The sequence below is a fragment of the Dermacentor variabilis genome, chromosome 8 (genome assembly GCF_050947875.1).
Source record: "Dermacentor variabilis isolate Ectoservices chromosome 8, ASM5094787v1, whole genome shotgun sequence".
NCBI classification, from domain to species: Eukaryota; Metazoa; Arthropoda; class Arachnida; order Ixodida; family Ixodidae; genus Dermacentor; species Dermacentor variabilis.
This window is the reverse complement of record NC_134575.1, coordinates 136,923,589-136,941,240: the sequence shown is the minus strand read 5'-3', so window position 1 is coordinate 136,941,240 and position 17,652 is coordinate 136,923,589.

The window sequence follows — 17,652 nt, the reverse complement described above, 5'->3', positions numbered from 1 at the left end:
GGGAACATATTCTGCTACATCATCATCATCGTCATCATAGTTTTTATTTTCACCACTGGATACAAGGTGAAAAAGGGAGAGCCGGGAAAAAAGCCGAAATCTCTTCGGCTTGACAAAGTTCCGGTCTCCCAGACAGGCACGGAGGCGGCTGGTGTAGCAATACAATTACGGATAAAGTGTGAATATAAGGGTTTTATGCGCAAATACATATAGAAATTTTCATGTTATTACATGGAAACTAGTCGTAATGCAGTTGTGTCAAATCACTCCCAGTATAGAATTATAATCCGTTATCTTGCATATTATTATTTAACACAGGCTCAGTTGCATATATCATAGTGGACTTGGAAGCACCAAACGAGCGCGGATGCTGATCAAATTTTTTCTGATCGCACAGATCATGCTGTCGAGGACCGGATTCATCGACGCAAGGTCTGAGCATGCGCTGCATCAGGCCTATCTACTGCTACCTCTGGCTGTCTGCCCTGCTGGCTTCATCGGACGAAACAAGTCGCAGGAAGCTGTACCACGTGCACTGCACTGGGACCACCTGACCAGCATGGTGACTTCGACGGAGACACCATGGCACACGGATAAAAGCAGCAGCCTTTTCGACGTTCCCTTCAGTGGACTTGGAAGCACCGAACGAGCACGGATGCTGATCAAATTTTTTCTGATCGCACAGGTTAGTGACCAGCATTTAGTCTCTTCAACTAGAGACAATGACGTAACGTTAACGGTGCTCCCAAGTCCACAATGCTGTGTTGCTATTTTGCGGGATTTTTTAATGTTGTCCGCTTAATTTTACTAACATTCGGAGACGTTGAACAAAATCCAGGCCCTGAATCTGATTCAGATGAATGTTCGCAGCGGGAACTAATGAAACGCATTCTAAGAGAACAAAAGGAAACGAACAAAACACTGAAACAACTGTCTTCAAATATCAAGCATGTGGAGACAATAGTTGCAGATTTGCAAGAAAGAATGACAGTTATTGAGAATGAAAGGGGATTATGGAAAGAATGCGAAGACAAGATAGTACACTGCGAGGAATCTTGTAAATCTACCATGACGCAAGTAGAATTTTTGGCATCGAAGGTCGGTGATCTAGAAAATAGAAGTAAGCGGAATAACCTAGTAATTTATGGATTAAGAGAGAGCTCTGCTGAAGATGTTAAAACACTTGAAGAAGAAGTGCGAGACGGTATATTTAGGAAGATCCTAGGAATAGAAGTTAACTCAATAGAACGAGTTCACAGAATCGGTACAAAGCAAAGCCAAAGGACACGCCCCGTTATTATCAGGCTATTCAACTTCGCTGAGAAAAACAAAATATTATCAAGCTGCTTCAAGCTGAAAAACACCCAGATTTCTATATCCGAAGATTTCTCAAAGAAAGTACGCGACACACTTGCTAAATTATGGCGTTCTGCAGTAAGTGACAAGGCGAAAGGGGCAAAGGTATCTCTGGCATTTGATAAACTAAAAATAAATGGCAAAACCTTCATATGGAATGAGTGTGAGGACAGAAGAATTGAACTATCTAAACCGATAACTTCTGCACATGCTGGCTCAGCAGCTCGCGATGGCATGTGACAACAATGTACGAAATGTATCACAGTGTTATCACTGAATGTGCGCAGCGTAGTCAATAAGTTCAGCCTACTTGAAAGCATAGTTGCAGCCCATCAACCACACGTTATAGTCATCACGGAAACCTGGCTTCACGAAAGCGTCCAGGATTCCGAAGTGTTTCCACCTTATCGGCTCATACGGAAAGACAGAGAATCGCGGGGGGGAGGTGTTGCTGTCGCAATTAAATCTTACATAAAATTCACAGTTTTAAACAGCATACCTGACCATAAAAGCGTATGGTGTAAACTTACATTTAATGGAAAAAGCATATTTCTGGGTGGCCTATATCGACCTCCGAATGCGCCCCCTGTATACCTAGACGTTATGCACAATTACATTGCACAACACACTAATTCACGTTCCAATATTATCATCACAGGTGATTTCAATTTACCAGGAATCAATTGGTCTAATCTTTCGCACAACAGCTGTGACGCAAAAAGTGCTGAATCTCTATTGTTCATGTCATTTACCTTCTCTCTAGACCAGCTAGTTTCCGAACCGACTCGAATAGCTGGTCCGTCATGTTCTGTATTTGATCTGATGTTCGTAAGCAGTCTATTTCAAAATAACACATTAAACGTTGAAAATAGCATTTCGGACCATAAAATGATTGTATTCTCCTGTCCAAATTTAGGAAACCGTGAACGCGTTAAGCCATCGATTGCTGTTATCAGGGATTACTCAAGAGCGGATGACAATGCTATCTCAGAATATTTAAACGCCTGCTTACTGCAGTTTTCATTACTTCATGACGTAAATGAATTATGGTTACGTCTTAAGCGTATTGTACACTTTTGTGAAGAAAACTACATTCCCTCCAGAAAGAAACGAGTGAACAGAGAACATCCTTGGGTATCGCGCGAAATAATACATTTAAAACGAAAAATTAAAAGGAAGCGCAGAAATAAAACCACACGTGACCTTCAAGATCTCGTACGCTTATTACAATATAATATCCATATGGCCAAGGAGCGTTTTTTCACTGTTACTCTGCCTTCTTACCTGACGAATAAACCACAAAAATTCTGGCGCTACCTATCGAGGGAGCGGCACACCGTATCGCAGATTATTGTTTCGAACGAGACAGTTGTTCAGCCTGACGTCATAGCAAGCAAATTTAATGACTTTTTTCAATCTGTATTCAACAGAACTACCTTTAACAGTCCCTCTCCAGAGTATCAGTTCGAGAATCCAATGCCTAAAATAGATATCGACCAACAAGGAATTTTTCGACTCTTACAAAAACTGGATGTAAAGAAACCCTGTGGCCCTGATCTTATATCAAATGCATTTTTGCAAAAACATGCAGTTTGGAAGTCAAAATACTTACACGTAATTTACAGGCAATCTTTGGAAACTTCAGTGATACCTGATGACTGGCGAAGGGCCAAAGTAATACCTGTGCACAAATCTGGCTCTAAACTCGACGTAAGTAACTACAGACCTGTTTCATTAACATGTACATCCAGTAAATTGTTCGAACATATCATTTATAAGGCCATAATATTGCACTTAGAGAATAATAACCTACTATACAGCCGGCAACATGGATTCCGTTCAGGTCTAAGTACTATTACTCAGCTGAGTTAACCCATGATGTAGCTACATCAATAAATAACAGAAGCCAAATAGATGCCATTTTCTCAGATATTTCAAAGGCCTTTGATGTTATTCCTCATCCAGATCTTATTAGTAAACTAATTGCCATTGGTGTACACGAGAAAACAGTATCGTGGATCAAGAACTATCTTGAAAACCGAAAGCAATGCGTAGCTGTGAATGATATTACATCTGATTACATCAATGTTTTTTTCTGGTGTTCCACAAAGCTCCGTTCTTGCGCCCCTCCTATTTCTGATCTACATCAATGATATTCGTTCATGCGTTCAGCCGCCTATTCAAATGCGCCTATTCGCTGATTAATGCGTAGTGTACACAACAGTGAATACTGTAGCATGGCTGAATCTGCAGTCGTCACGGTGCACCAGTAATCCCGTGATCTGTTACGTCATGTAGGCTTCACTATATATGTAACTTGCGCAACCGCAATAAAGTTGTTGTTCGCCCAACTGCTGGCCTGGCTACATGGTGGCAGCGAAACCCAGCCGATATGTCGATGGCGTCCGCGCTACTACCGCCCCCGAAGCCTATGGATCCGTCGCACGACCCTTGGATTGCCTGGAAAACCTGGAAAAGTGAGTTTCTGCTGTTTTCCACTGCTACGCAATTGAACAAGCAGCCAAAAGACGTTCAAGCAGCCACGTTGCTAGTTACCATAGGCGAAGAGGCTAGGAAGTGGTACAGTACCTACAAGTTCGATGAAGCGGAAGACAGGAATGACGTTGAAGTTCTGATTAAGAAATTTGAGGAACATTACAAGCCTGCAACGAACTTAACATTCCAAGAATTTTGTTTCGGTTCAAGGAACCAAAAAGAAGGCGAGACGTTTAACGAGTGGCTAACAGAACTGCGTATGTTAGCGAAGAACTGTGAATTTGGGGACCTTGAAGGCCGCATGTTGCGTACCAGAATCATTTTGGGCACTCAGGATAAGAGCCTACAGCAAAGACTGATCGCGGAAAACCCGACGTACCAAAAGACAGTCGACATTTGCATCGCGCAAGAACAAGGCAAAGAGCACTTTCGTGAGATAAGTGAAGCTACGGGCGCCAGTGAAGGCACCATAGTAAACGCGGTAGCAACGAGAAAAAACGTTTGCTACAAATGTGGGGGTCAAATGCACCGCAGTGACACGTGCCCTGCAAAAGGAAAAACATGCCGGAAGTGCGGAAGGCTGAACCATTTCGCTCGAGCATGCAAGTTGTCGAACTTTCCGCGCAGTGCCAACCAACAAATGCGAGGGTTACGAGCCGAAGACGAATTTTTTTTGCAAACATTGACTATCGGTGCGATAACCACCGATCACTGGAGCGCAACGGTCTACATTGAGGGCCATCCCATCACGTGCAAGCTAGACACAGGCGCCAATGGTTGTCATTTCAAGAAGCGACGTTGCAAAGCTGCCAAAAAAGCCTCAACAAGCCTGCAATGTCAAGCTCGTAGCATTTTTTGGCCACACAACAGCCGCGCATGCAAAAGTCCAATTGATACTTTCAGCAAATGACAGAGGCAAGGAACGAATGTTTTTTATTGTCGAACAAGACGTCCCTGCCACTTTAAGTGGTGCAGAAGCTGAAAGCCTCGGCTTCATATACCGGATGCAAAACATACAGCATGAACTGTACCCGCCAGCGCAGCCTTTTGCAGAGGTCTTCGAGCGACTCGGGCAGCTAAAAGATTTCGAGTACGACATGAAGCTCAAGCCAGACTCGCTGGGCGTCGTCGTTCCAGCAAGAAGAGTTCCTGTTGCTCTTCAGGACAAAGTCACGGCCGAGCTACAGCGTATGGAAGCACAAGGCGTCATAACAAAGGTAACCGACCCTACGGAGTGGTCTAGCCATATGGTTACAATTGTTAAGAAGGACAAGGTTAGAATTTGCCTAGACCCTACAGCGCTTAATAAAGTGCTGCTGCGCGAACATTACCCAATGCCAACCCCTAGAAGACGCAGCCTCGCAACTGTCCGGTGCTAAGTTCTTCTCAACACTCGACGCAGCGTCAGGATTTTGGCAAATTAAACTTTCTGAATCAAGCTCTAAACTATGTACAATGAGCACGCCGTATGGGCGATATCGATTTCTTCGAATGCCCTTCGGCATTGCATCAGCTCCAGATATCTTCCAGGCAGCTATGCATTGCTTGTTGGAAGGCTTACCGTGCGTAGCCGTGGTAATGGATGACATACTACTTTGGGGCCGCACGAAGGAGGAGCATGACCACCACCTGTTGCTTTTGTTGGCACGCTGTCTCGAAAACAACCTCAAGCTAAACCTCAAGAAATGCACCTTTTTGCAGACCGAAGTCCGCTACCTAGGGCACATCCTTAGCACAGAAGGCCTCCGCCTGGACCCTGGTCGAGTGAACGACATACTGGAAATGAAAGAACCAAAGAGCAGTAAGGAACTCCAAGTCTTTCTAGGCATGATGAATTATGTACGTTTCATCCCTAACATGTCCGTCGTGACTGCCCCACTGAGAACATTGTTGCGCAAGGACATTGCCTGGGTTTGGACCGAGGCTCAGCAACGAAGCTATGAAATGTTGCGTGAGAGCTTAGTTAACGCACAAATTCTTTCCTTTTTCGATGCGACTAAGCCGGTCACCCTTTCGGTCGACGCGAGCCAAATGGGAGTTGGTGCAGTGCTTATTCAAGACGGCCGCCCCGTCGCTTTCTCGTCACGTTCACTAACAGAGGCTCAGCAAGCTACACACAAATTGAGAAACATTGGCAATTGTGCATGGCTGCATCAAGTTTCATGATTACATCTTCGGCCAGGAAAGCGTAACTGTCGAAACTGATTACCGCCCCTTGGTGCCGATACTCAGCAAACCACTGTATCAGTGTCCACTTCGCCTACAGCGCATGCGTTTGACTTTGCGGCGATATCCTATTAAGCTGATCTACAAGCCAGAGAAAGAGCTGTTTTTGGCTGATGGCTTATCTAGATTCCCTAGCAAGCAACTCTTGCAAGAAGAAGCTGAGCAATTTCGAGTAAATGTGCTTGATTACATTTCAGCTTCGCAACAGCACCTGAGGGATCTCCTTGCGGCCACCAATGAAGATCCTGCTCTCGTCAAGCTTCGAGGTTACGCCGAAACAAGCTGGCTAGGAAGAAGCAAGGTACCCGAAAATGTGCGTCCGTACTGGTCTTACAAAGAAGAGCTGCACACGCAAGACGGCCTTGTTTTTCGCAGCAACAAGGTAGTCATACCATCTTCAAAAAAGCGAGAAATTATGCTGCTGCTTCACGCTGCACACCCGGGAGCAGAAAAGATGAAGGCACGGGCAAGAGACATCATGTACTGGCCATATATGTCACATGAGATAGAGCAGTTTTGCAAAAATTGCGCTGTCTGCCAGAAATACCAGCCGCGAAACGCGAAAATGCCTCTTTACTGCCGCGACATCCCAAAGCTGCCTTGAGAATTCGTTGGCATGGACCTGTTCTTTCATGAGGGTCGTGAATTTGCCATAATTGTGGCCTTTTATTCTTTCTTTTTTGAGATCCGCGAACTCCGTCAAAGCACTGCTAGCGCTCTGGCGTCATGGTGCGCTGAGCTGTTCTCCACACATGGCTTACCGCTTAAGCTCTGCAGTGACAACGGACCACCGTTAACCAGCCGGCTTTTCAAAGATTTCCTGCAGCAGCTAGGCGTTGCCCATGTTACGTCAAGTCCGTATCATCCCCGCTCTAATGGTATGACGGAAAGAGCAGTACAGGAGGCTAAAAAGCTTCTAAAGAAATGTTCACATAACCGAGTTGACTTCCATATGGCGTTGCTCGAATGGCGCAACACCCCCAGAGATGGTATTCTAAAGTCGCCTGTGGAATACTGCCTGTGCCTCATGGGACGGCAAACCAGGACCTTGCTGCCTGTGCCCACCAGCCACCTAGTACCAGAGGCAGTATCAAGTAAAGCCGTCCACAGCCGGCTCCAGGAGATCCGTCAACGCCGGAAGGTCTATTATAACCGCGGAACGAGGCACCTACCACCCCTCTCTCCAGGTCAGCCAGTCACTACATACGACACCCTCCAGCGAACCTGGTCGCCTGCTATTCTTTTGAGGCCAGACAACACGCCCCGTTCAGCGATCCTGAGAACGGAAGATGGTCGAGAAATCAGATGCACAAGAGAACACCTGCGGGACATTCCGATCCATCGCGAAGATAGTCCAGCAGAGGCTCCCGGAGAAGGTTCCAAAGAAGACCACTCGTCCCAAGAGCTACGGAGAAGCACGAGGACTCGCCACAAGCCCTGTCGATACCCGCAGCCTGAAAGGCATCATTAATTTGTCTTCCAGTAAAGGGGAGATGTAGCACGGCTGAATCTGCAGTCGTCACGGCGCACCAGTAATCCCGTGATCTGTTACGTCACATAGGCTTCACTATATATGTAACTTCCGCAACCGCAATAATGTTACTGTTCGCCCAACTGCTGGCCTGGCTACAAATACCAGAGAGGATAAGGTAAAACTAAATGATTCGTTAGCTGCTGTACAAAATTGGTGCAACATTTGGGGTGTGACGAAGAAGATCGGCAGGCTGGAAAGCCCCGTTGCCACCGCATGGCACGTACTCAGTTCGTTCACTGGCTGCGCCCTACCTGCTGGTGCTGAGTTTGTCGCTGCTGCTCTACGAGCCGAATAAACCCCCTTTACAATAGGTGGAGGTGCTGGGTACGTGCCACGCGATGGCAACGGGGCTTTTCAGCCTGCCGATCTTCTTCGTCACAATCACCTACTCACGTCTCCGCCAATCTTGCGCCATTTTGATCCCAGCGCACCTACAGAACTTCACACTGACGCCAGTGGTGTCGGCCTTGGTGCCGTGCTCAAACAACACAAGAACACTAATGCCGAATACGTAGTCGCCTATGCCAGTCATGCCCTCACGAAACCTGAGGCCAATTACTCAGTAACAGAAAAAGAGTGCCTGGCTATCGTACGGGCTCTTCAAAAATTTCGTCCATATCTCTACGGTCGATGCTTTGACGTGGTGACGGATCATCACGCTCTTTGCTGGTTGTCCAACCTAAAAGACCCGTCGGGCCGTCTCGCTCGGTGGGCCCTCCGAATCCAGGAATATGATATCCGTGTCGTCTATCGCTCTGGACGCAAACACGCTGACGCCGATGCCCTCTCGCGCTCCCCAGTTACTTCAGACAGCAGCACTTCTACCGACAGACATGACATCTCACCACTTGACATCCTGGACATGGCATCGGAGCAACAAAAAGACCCATGGATCGTCATGATGTTCGACTTTTTGTCAAATCCTCCGGCAACTTCGGCACCTCGAGCGCTACGCCGACAGGCGCAGCATTTCACAATCCGGGACGGACTTTTATACCGCCGCAACTACCACAATGACGGCCGCAAATGGCTTTTAGTAGTGCCTCGCCACCTACGACAAGAGTTCTGCTCCGCTTTTTATTCTGACCCGCAGTGTGGTCACGGCGGAGTGTCAAAAACTTACACACGGCTTCGCCTACAATATTATTGGCGAGGGATGTACACCTTCGTCCACAAATATGTACGCTCCTGCATTGCCTGCCAGCGACGCAAATGTGTCCCGCATCTCTCCACCGCACCTCTCCAACCACTTCCCTGCCCAGCTCAGCCATTTGACCGTGTCGGCATTGATATCTATGGGCCTCTTCCATCTACTGGCGCTGGCAACCGATGGATTGTTGTCGCCGTAGATCATTTGACACGGTATGCTGAAATCGCCGCCTTGCCTGCCGCATCAGCAAAAAACATCGCCTCGTTCATTCTAAACAACTTCGTTCTCCGCCATGGCGCACCACGTGAACTGTTGCGCGATCGGGGCTGCGTATTCCTCTCAGATGTCCTGCAGTCACTCTTATCTGAATGCCAAATTATTCACCGCACTACTACTGCTTATCATCCACAGACCAATGGCTTAACAGAACGATTCAACAGAACTCTTGGTGACATGCTATCAATGTATGTTGCATCTGGCCACTCCAACTGGGACCTTGTACTTCAGTTCGTCACTTACGCATATAACACTGCCTCTCAAGCCACCACTGCATTCTCACCGTTTTTTCTGCTTTACGGCCGCCATCCCTCCAGCACCATTGATACGGTTCTCCCGTACCGGCCGGACCCTGCTGAATGCTCACCTGTTTCTACGGTTGCTCAGCACGCCGAGAAATGCCGCCAACTGACCCGTTCGTTGACGTCTGCTCAACAGTGCCGCCAAAAAGAACGCCATGACCTCAATCCTCCCCCTCACCCCTTCCCCGTCGACTCACTCGTGTGGCTTTGGGTCCCGCCTGTTGCTGCTCCTGGCCTTTCATCCAAGCTCCTCCCGAAGTACCACGGGCCCTACCGTGTGGTTGCACAAACATCACCAGTGAACTACGTGGTCGAACCCGTATCGCCATCTTCCGATCTGCGTCGTCGGGGGCGAGAGACTGTGCACATTGACCGGCTGAAGCAGTATTACGATCCGCCCACCTCTTCCTAGGTCGCCAGGATGGCTACTCTTCAATTCCGGGGGTGATTGTGACGAAGAAGATCCGCAGGCTGAAAAGCCCTGTTGCCATAGCGTGGCACGTACCCAGTTCGTTCGCTGGCTGCGCCCTACCTGCTGGTGCTGAGTTTGTCGCTGCTGCTCTACGAGCCGAATAAACCCCTTTACAGGGGGATGAAACTGAATGCATCAAAAACTACCAGTATCTCCTTCACTCACAAGAAAAATGCGCTTCAGTTTACATACACAATAAACAATATATCACTAAGAAAATACGAGGAGGTCACATATCTCGGAGTCACTCTTACAACGAAATGAAATTGGGAAACTCATATAAATAACATGTATGACAAGGCCCTAGGTAAACTACATTTCTTGAGAAGAAAACATAGAAACACACCTCCTAGTGTTAAATGCACACAGAACCCTCATTAGACCCTCTTTAGAGTATGCTGATATTATTAGGGCCCCGCACCAGAAGTATTTAACCGAAAAACTAGAACGCATACAGAACTTAATATTGAGATTTTATATTCACAATATTCACGTCAAACGAGCATTACGAACCTGCGCGTCAAGGCTAACGTTCAATCACTGGCTCCAACGTAGAAAGATTTCCAGATTAAAATTTCTATACTTACTTTATCACGGCTTCTATTCAATACCACAAGCAACATACATTCAAGCGCCATTCAGACTTTCTGCCCGAACCAACCATAATCAGGGTGTATACCAACCGGGAAAACCGGGAATTCTCAGGGATTTTTAGTAGTCTGGAAAAACTCAGGGAAAACTCAGGGAATTTGTGCCTCTATCAGGGAAAATTAGCTGTAATTTTATTGAAAGGGTCGAAAGTCGCGGTAATTCTGGCTCGAGCAACAGACAGGAATCGTAACGAATCGTCTTTGACGTCCTGTCGTCGGCTGGAGGAGTTGCCAGCGTAGAGTCAGCGACCGACTTTCCGCATTCCCGATAATTTGGACGGCTTCGCGGCACCACCACGTAACCCATAGAGTCAATGTATCGGAACTTCTGAAATATCGGACGCAAGAACTCTTTGCCGTTCGATTTTCCGGACGTTCTGCTTAACCGCAGGTCCGAAACGGCATTAATCGAAGCCACCACCGCTGCCATTTGGATTACCACGCCGCCTCGAACCAGCGCTATCGTACGCAGATCCGCTGGCAGCCGTCGCCACCACTGCGGCAACGCTACGCCTAGCTGCTTCGACGTTCGCTATTAAGCTTCTTGCCGTTATGTGCCGTGTTTCTTCATTTCTCCGCTGTCAGCAATAATTTTGGCTTCGATGCTCGGAAAGCACGGCGCATTCCATAATGCTGGTGCTGGTTCCTGAAAGGTTGTTTCGCCTCAATGCAGCGGTGTGGCGCGGTGAAGCATTAACAAACGTATTGCGGTGAAGCTTAACAGCGTAGGAAGGGGCAATCGTCACGGGATGCAGTATGTATTCCTTAATTTTACACGCGTGCACTCGCCCTCTCCTGTCGCAGTAGGAGCACCGATATGCCTAATAAGTGTACTGACAGGCATTCAGAGCTTTTTCAGACGTGCCTGTGTCTATTTGAGGCCTTAAGAGCAGTAAAATACATGCATTTATTTTTTCGGACTGCCTGATTTTTCGGAAGTTTTCGGGGCCCTTAGGGGGTCCGAAGAATTGGACGTTGACTGTAAACTGACCAAGAGTATGCTTCAAATGGTCCGTATTGCGAACGCGCGAGAAAAGGAGCCCGAGTACAGAAAGGACCGACGCATTGAGGAATGAACGGGGAATGAAGTATGCGAGGGCTTCTTTGAAGGAGCCTGAGCTCAAATAACACTCTTGGCTGACGCCGAGATGCAGGTGTCCCTCACACAAACCAAAATAAACTCTTTAAATCAGTGAAACGCAACACTGAGGCGTCGTGCGCGGGCTGAGAGTATGTCAGGACAGTTGAGGTTGACTTACGAGCTGTGGAGAGAGAATCTCTATTGGGACAAAATTCGGGCCTCATGACACTGAGCTTGCTATCAGATAGTATAAATAGCTCATATTCGAAAATATTTGCTTCTGTATGCATCTCCTTTTTATTTCTGTTTGAGAATGTCTGACTCGATTTGCAATTTCTTTCAGACATTTTATTTGCTGTGCAATTTACTAACCCCTCCTTTCTATTCTTTTTTTGAGTAACATAAACACTACTCATTAGTATTCAAATTAGATTAAGCCGGTTTTTTTTTAAAAAGAATTTTCGTATGCTTACTAAGGAGTGACAGCATCGGGCGATATGGTTCCAGCCCGTCTTGACATAAAACATAGTTCTGCATCACTCAGGGAAGTTCGCAAAGGCACTCAGGGAAAACCTGGGAAACTCAGGGAATTTGGAAATGTCAACTTGGTAGACACCCTGATAATAAATCAATACGACACCATCCCAGCCATAATAACACTCGCAAGTACTCTTTATTCCCACACGCCATTTCCCATTGGAACATACTACCCTCTAGAGCCGTAAATTGCCCATCTGCCAACGCAATTATTGACAGTATTGAGAATCTGGAATTCGAATGGTGATATTACCTGTATTTCATATGCAGCCTCTGTAGATGCATTCTTATGGTAAACGCTGTTTCTCCTGCTTCCCGGACGGCTCATTTAAACAGTGTATATATTTATTGAGTATGTTCATTTTTGTGTGTGCTAATGCTCTTTGTTTTGGATACACTAGTTTCACTTTATTCTTTTTTTTGTACTGTATTCCATGTTGTAACCACTCCTGCATGGGCCCGACGATGGCCTGCAGTATTGTAAAATAAATAAATAAATAAGAATGCAAAAGCAATATATGTATACATATATATACATATATACATACACACACATACATATATAAATATAACAAATTTCCCAGAAGTTTACAATAAACACAAGTTACCATCAGGAAACGTTCTTTTTTTTAGAAATTATTTTACATACTTGCAAATATATATGGGCATCTATGTTAAAAAACGTAAAAAAAGAAAAATCTGCATATAGGCTGCTGCTTTCGCGACAGACATCTCGGCAACGTAGCCCAGGGCATCGTCACATCCTTGAATTTTAACAAATGCGAAGACGCCCTTTACAGCATCCAGTTTACGACACGAAACCCTGCCACGTGGTTCGGGCACAATCACTGCAGTGGAAACCTGGATTCTAGGAATAGTAGTTACTAGTGTGAACGTATAAACAAAATGAGAATATATGATAAGTTCTACGGAACTGTTGGAGCAGTTAACAATACACATCTATAAGAACAAATCCAATATTTTAGTTTTGTTTAGAGATAACACATCAACATGTTGTTGGTTAAAATAGTTAAGTAGGGAAGGTAGTGTATGTTTAAGGCATTGGCAGCCATATTTAGTATGTGAAAAAGGGATCTGCCATGGTGCCTGGTGACGATATGAATATGCACTTCTATTTTGTTGTAGAGTTGCCGGGGCTAGGAATGAATCGAGTTTTCCCAGCATAGCATTTCTATAGCTTAGTAATGTCTTGAATTTATATATGTCACGGGCTCTGATTATTCTGTTTTGTTGGAAAAGCTCTTGCGTATGCTCAAAAAAAGAAACGTTCGCTATCGCCTGAATTGCTTTCTTATGAAGTATTTCCAGCATTTGAATATCTTGCGCTGTAGTGTTATCCTATATAAGTGAACAGTAACTGAGGTGTGAATGGAGAAGAGCATGATAAATGAGACGCTTAACTTGAAAAGGTAATGCACTTCAATTGCAATTTAACACACCAACAACTTTTCATACGTTTGGGCAAATATGACTAACGTGTTCATTCCACGACATATGCTCTGTGAGTATTATGCCTAGGGTTTTTATGGATGACGTAATGTTAATTTTATACAGACCCCACACAATATTATCTGGCAATGCAGTAGAACTTCCCAGAGCATGAAAAACAACGCATTTTGTTTTGGTTTCATTGAGGATGAGGCCGTTTGCCTTAGACCATGCTCGAAGTCCATAACAAACGGAGCTTGCTACAGGCGTTATTTCTTTTAAATTTTTACCTGTAAAGAAAACCGAGCAATCATCTGCATACGTGACAAATTTACACATATCGCTCACTTGTACAATATCATTAATGTAATACAGGAAAAGTATCGGGCCAAGAATGCTACCTTGAAGCACACCCGCTGTCAAAGATTTTATCTGCGATCTGTTCTCATTAATTTCAGCAAACTGACGTCGGCTTTCTACATAAGATCAGATAAGTTCAAGTGTTATTCCTCGGAAGCCATATTTTTCCAGCTTTATCAGCAGCGATTTCTGGTTGACCCTATCAAAGGCTTTGCTGAAGTCTAAGTATAACCCTAAAGTCAGAATTTTTTTTTCAGTGTTCTCTAGAATAAGCTCCTTCTGTATACTTAAAGCAGTTTCCGTAAACCGCTTATTCTTTAACCCGTGTTGACAGTCGGTTAACAGGCTATGTTTTTGCGAAAAATTATCAATACGAAAGTTAACAATTTTTTCGAGTCCCTTAGATAGCACAGGAAGTATAGATACTGGCCGATAATTGCCCATATTATTTTTGTCACCTCCTTTGTGAACTATTACTCTCACTACCTGCATATTATGCAGGAAAACTCCGGTTGACAGGAAAATATTACAAATGTGCATTACTGCAGGTGCAAGTAAGTCTATGACGTACTTAATTGGCCTAATTTCTAAATCATCTACGTCTCGACTATGGCTATTCTTCAAGGATGAAAATGTTGTAATCGCCTCAGGGATGCCAGTAGGCTTTAGGAATAAAGATTCTGTTAATGAAGTGGCATGCATTGTATCTTGAATGTCGTGATCTATGCATCCTACTTTAACAAAAAAATTGTTAAAATGGTCTGCAAGTTCTGTACCACCTACAAAAGTGCAATCAATGTTCAACGTATCTGTTTGTGTATCGACTGACTTCCGATTTAGTGCTTCGTTTATTTTCTTCCATACTTTGACACTTCTGCTATTACCTCCATGGAGTTGTTAGTTGAGTTTTCTTCTCTATTAGTTGCAGGTGTGCCTAATACAGTGTTTTCACTTTAGCTTCCTTATTTGCCTTTCTTCACTCTCATTTCCACTTGAGAATTTTGAACTTTGAGTGCCTATAACCTATATTAGGAAGTAGCCACTAGCAACACTTGGGAAGCAGTGTTCTTTCTTATTTTAAGCATGAATGACATTGTCATTCACTGAATTTTGTGTGTAGTGCACAAAGCATCACATGGCAATAATTTCTTTGTTAAAAGAACTATAAAAGACAGACTGGCAAAAATTACTGCATATTTAATTTGGGATAAGTAAGTTGAAAACCCTGTATTGTTTTAAAATGCTTTTCTTCCCAATTAGATGTTTTACAGGAAAACATTTTGCAGCAGAAAATATGTTCTTGTGTCGTTCTTCCAAAAGACCTTGTGAAACTTGTGAGCCCACTTAGTTTCTGCAAAACTGAATGAATTGGTTTTATGTTTCAGATTAAATTGCCCAAATTATATAGAATTTTTAATGTTAATTATTAAGCTCAAGGATGTAATTAATGCTTTGAAACATTCGTTCTATGCTTCCATATATGTAAATGTAAGCTTTCACACAGTGAACACACTAAATTAGAAATATGCCTGCTATCCATGCTTTTCGCGCGTTAAAGCAACTTGCATGCTTTTGCATGTTTAGGAAATTGCCTTTAATTCTGTTTATACAACATAATTTTCTCACCTATACTAGTAGCTACAGTGTACTGAGGTTGAGTGCCAAGGCAAGGAACCCGGAAGTTTTACGGGAATAACTAACCAAAATTACTGTCGATGGATCTGGCAGTGGGAGTGGTTCAGGAAGTGCACTGAAACTTGGAAATTAATGTTCAGTGTGACCTGCAGCATTCTGGAGTGAGGGTTTGCGCTGGAAGGAAACTATGAAATATGTTAGCAACTAGTCAAACATTGTTTTAACCCCAATGAGTGCTTTTAATGGTGCACAATGGGAAAGGACAACCAGTGACATCGATGCGAGCCTTCCGACTCTAAAGTTTGCTCTATGTATTCCTCTGTGCCGTTTCATCAATGGCAACAGAGCAGGCGCGTACGCTGTAATATTTTTCGGGGGGGGGGAGGAGAGGGAGTAACCATAGGTCTCCTTCCTATGCATTAGGGGAAGGGTACCTTTATTATACAAATATAAATAATGCCCACCATTCACCATAAAGACATAAGGCCTGTGAGATGCACCTCTCCTTTACATGGCAAACAAGGAACCACATCAAATGGACTCACGCTGGACAGAACTGCAGGAAGAACTCTGCCAAGAACAAGTAAACAAGTGAAAATGTAAATTAAAGATTTCTATAGTAGAATACATAGCAACCATGGCACGTGAACCGCGCGGGGTTGTGTTGCTTAGCCAGCCAATCACAAAAGCAAACAAAATCATCGCCATGTGGCCTTTTCAACAATGCGTCCTGCTTGATAGATCCGGAGAGTCTGCTGTTCTTGAAGAGCCTTTTCATCGGCGGAAGCAGTGAGGTGTGCAACAGGCATGGACAAAGTGTATGGAGTCTGAGCATTTCACTCTTCAAAAGTCTGCGGTACAGTTCATTTCACTGCTGAACCCGTTTTACTCATGAAACTTCACTGCCAACTGCACTGAAACTTGAAAACAAATAGTTGCAGCAAAGCAAGCATTTTATAATTTTCAGTTCAATAAAGAATTCGACTTTCGCCATTATACATTAATAAGCGAGGGAAAATGTATAAAATTACGCGCTAATAATTTTATTTTTGTGGTCACCGCCTTATTTGCCTAACAGGAAAAGTTTGAAGTATGAATTATTTGCAGCCTCGCAGAGGAACAGTGGCTGGCGGTTATGAGGCCGTGGGGGCAGGGCTTCGCTGCATACTTAAGTTGCATCCGACTATAGTTTCGTTTATTTAATTACCTCTAGAAGAATGATAGAGAAATATATATTTGCGGAACAATCACATTTCTTTTGGATCCCTCGTTTACTGCTCTACCAAGTGCCAAAACTGACTCTTATTGTTATTTGGGAAGTTGTGTAACGATGCGTGGCCACCAGTCCCGCGCAACCGCATAGACCGCAGAACGCTGTGGTTCTGGACATGCTGCACCCACTGTGAAAGGTTAGAAAAAAGCCCACATAAGCACAGCAGAGAAGTGGCAACATTAGGCGGTTTGACTGATAACTGTACAAGCGTCATTCAAGACACATGGAATTGTTCCCCACTTCTGGCGACGTTTACTCTACTTCCTTTTTAAATAAAAAGATGTTTATCCATAATTATTTTCGTAAACGGTTAAATTTGTTAATGTTTGCTTTATTTTCGTCTTTGGCTGTTGCCTTGGCTCTCTCCCTTAGTAGATTGTTTAATTTCTCAGCTCCTTGTGACTCTTGTTTCCAGTTGCCAATTTTGAACGAAAAGTGCTGTACAATTAGGGAAAAACCAGATGACGTAATGCATGACAGTCATATTGCCTATGGGTTTAAGGGTTATTGCAGGGTTTCACGATTGACGCTGCTTCGCATTATCTTATTTTCCACTTTATCTAACCCATATCGCGGGTATATTGTTCCGGCTCGCCAGCGTTGCGGCGAGCCGCCATGCGAGGAAATAATGAAGCGAAGGGAAAAGTTAAATGCAATTGGCGTTTTCTCTGACTGCAACTCGTTCCACGAGCATGCAGACCAGCTGACTAAGGAACGAATCCCTTTCCTGGTCCATGTATCAGTCTAAACAAAGAAGGTAGAACTGACGAAGCAACAGCGATGCACGTGACTGTTGAAGAGATGGTGAAAACTAAAGGCATCTCGAATTCATCGCGCACGCACCGAATCTATGGG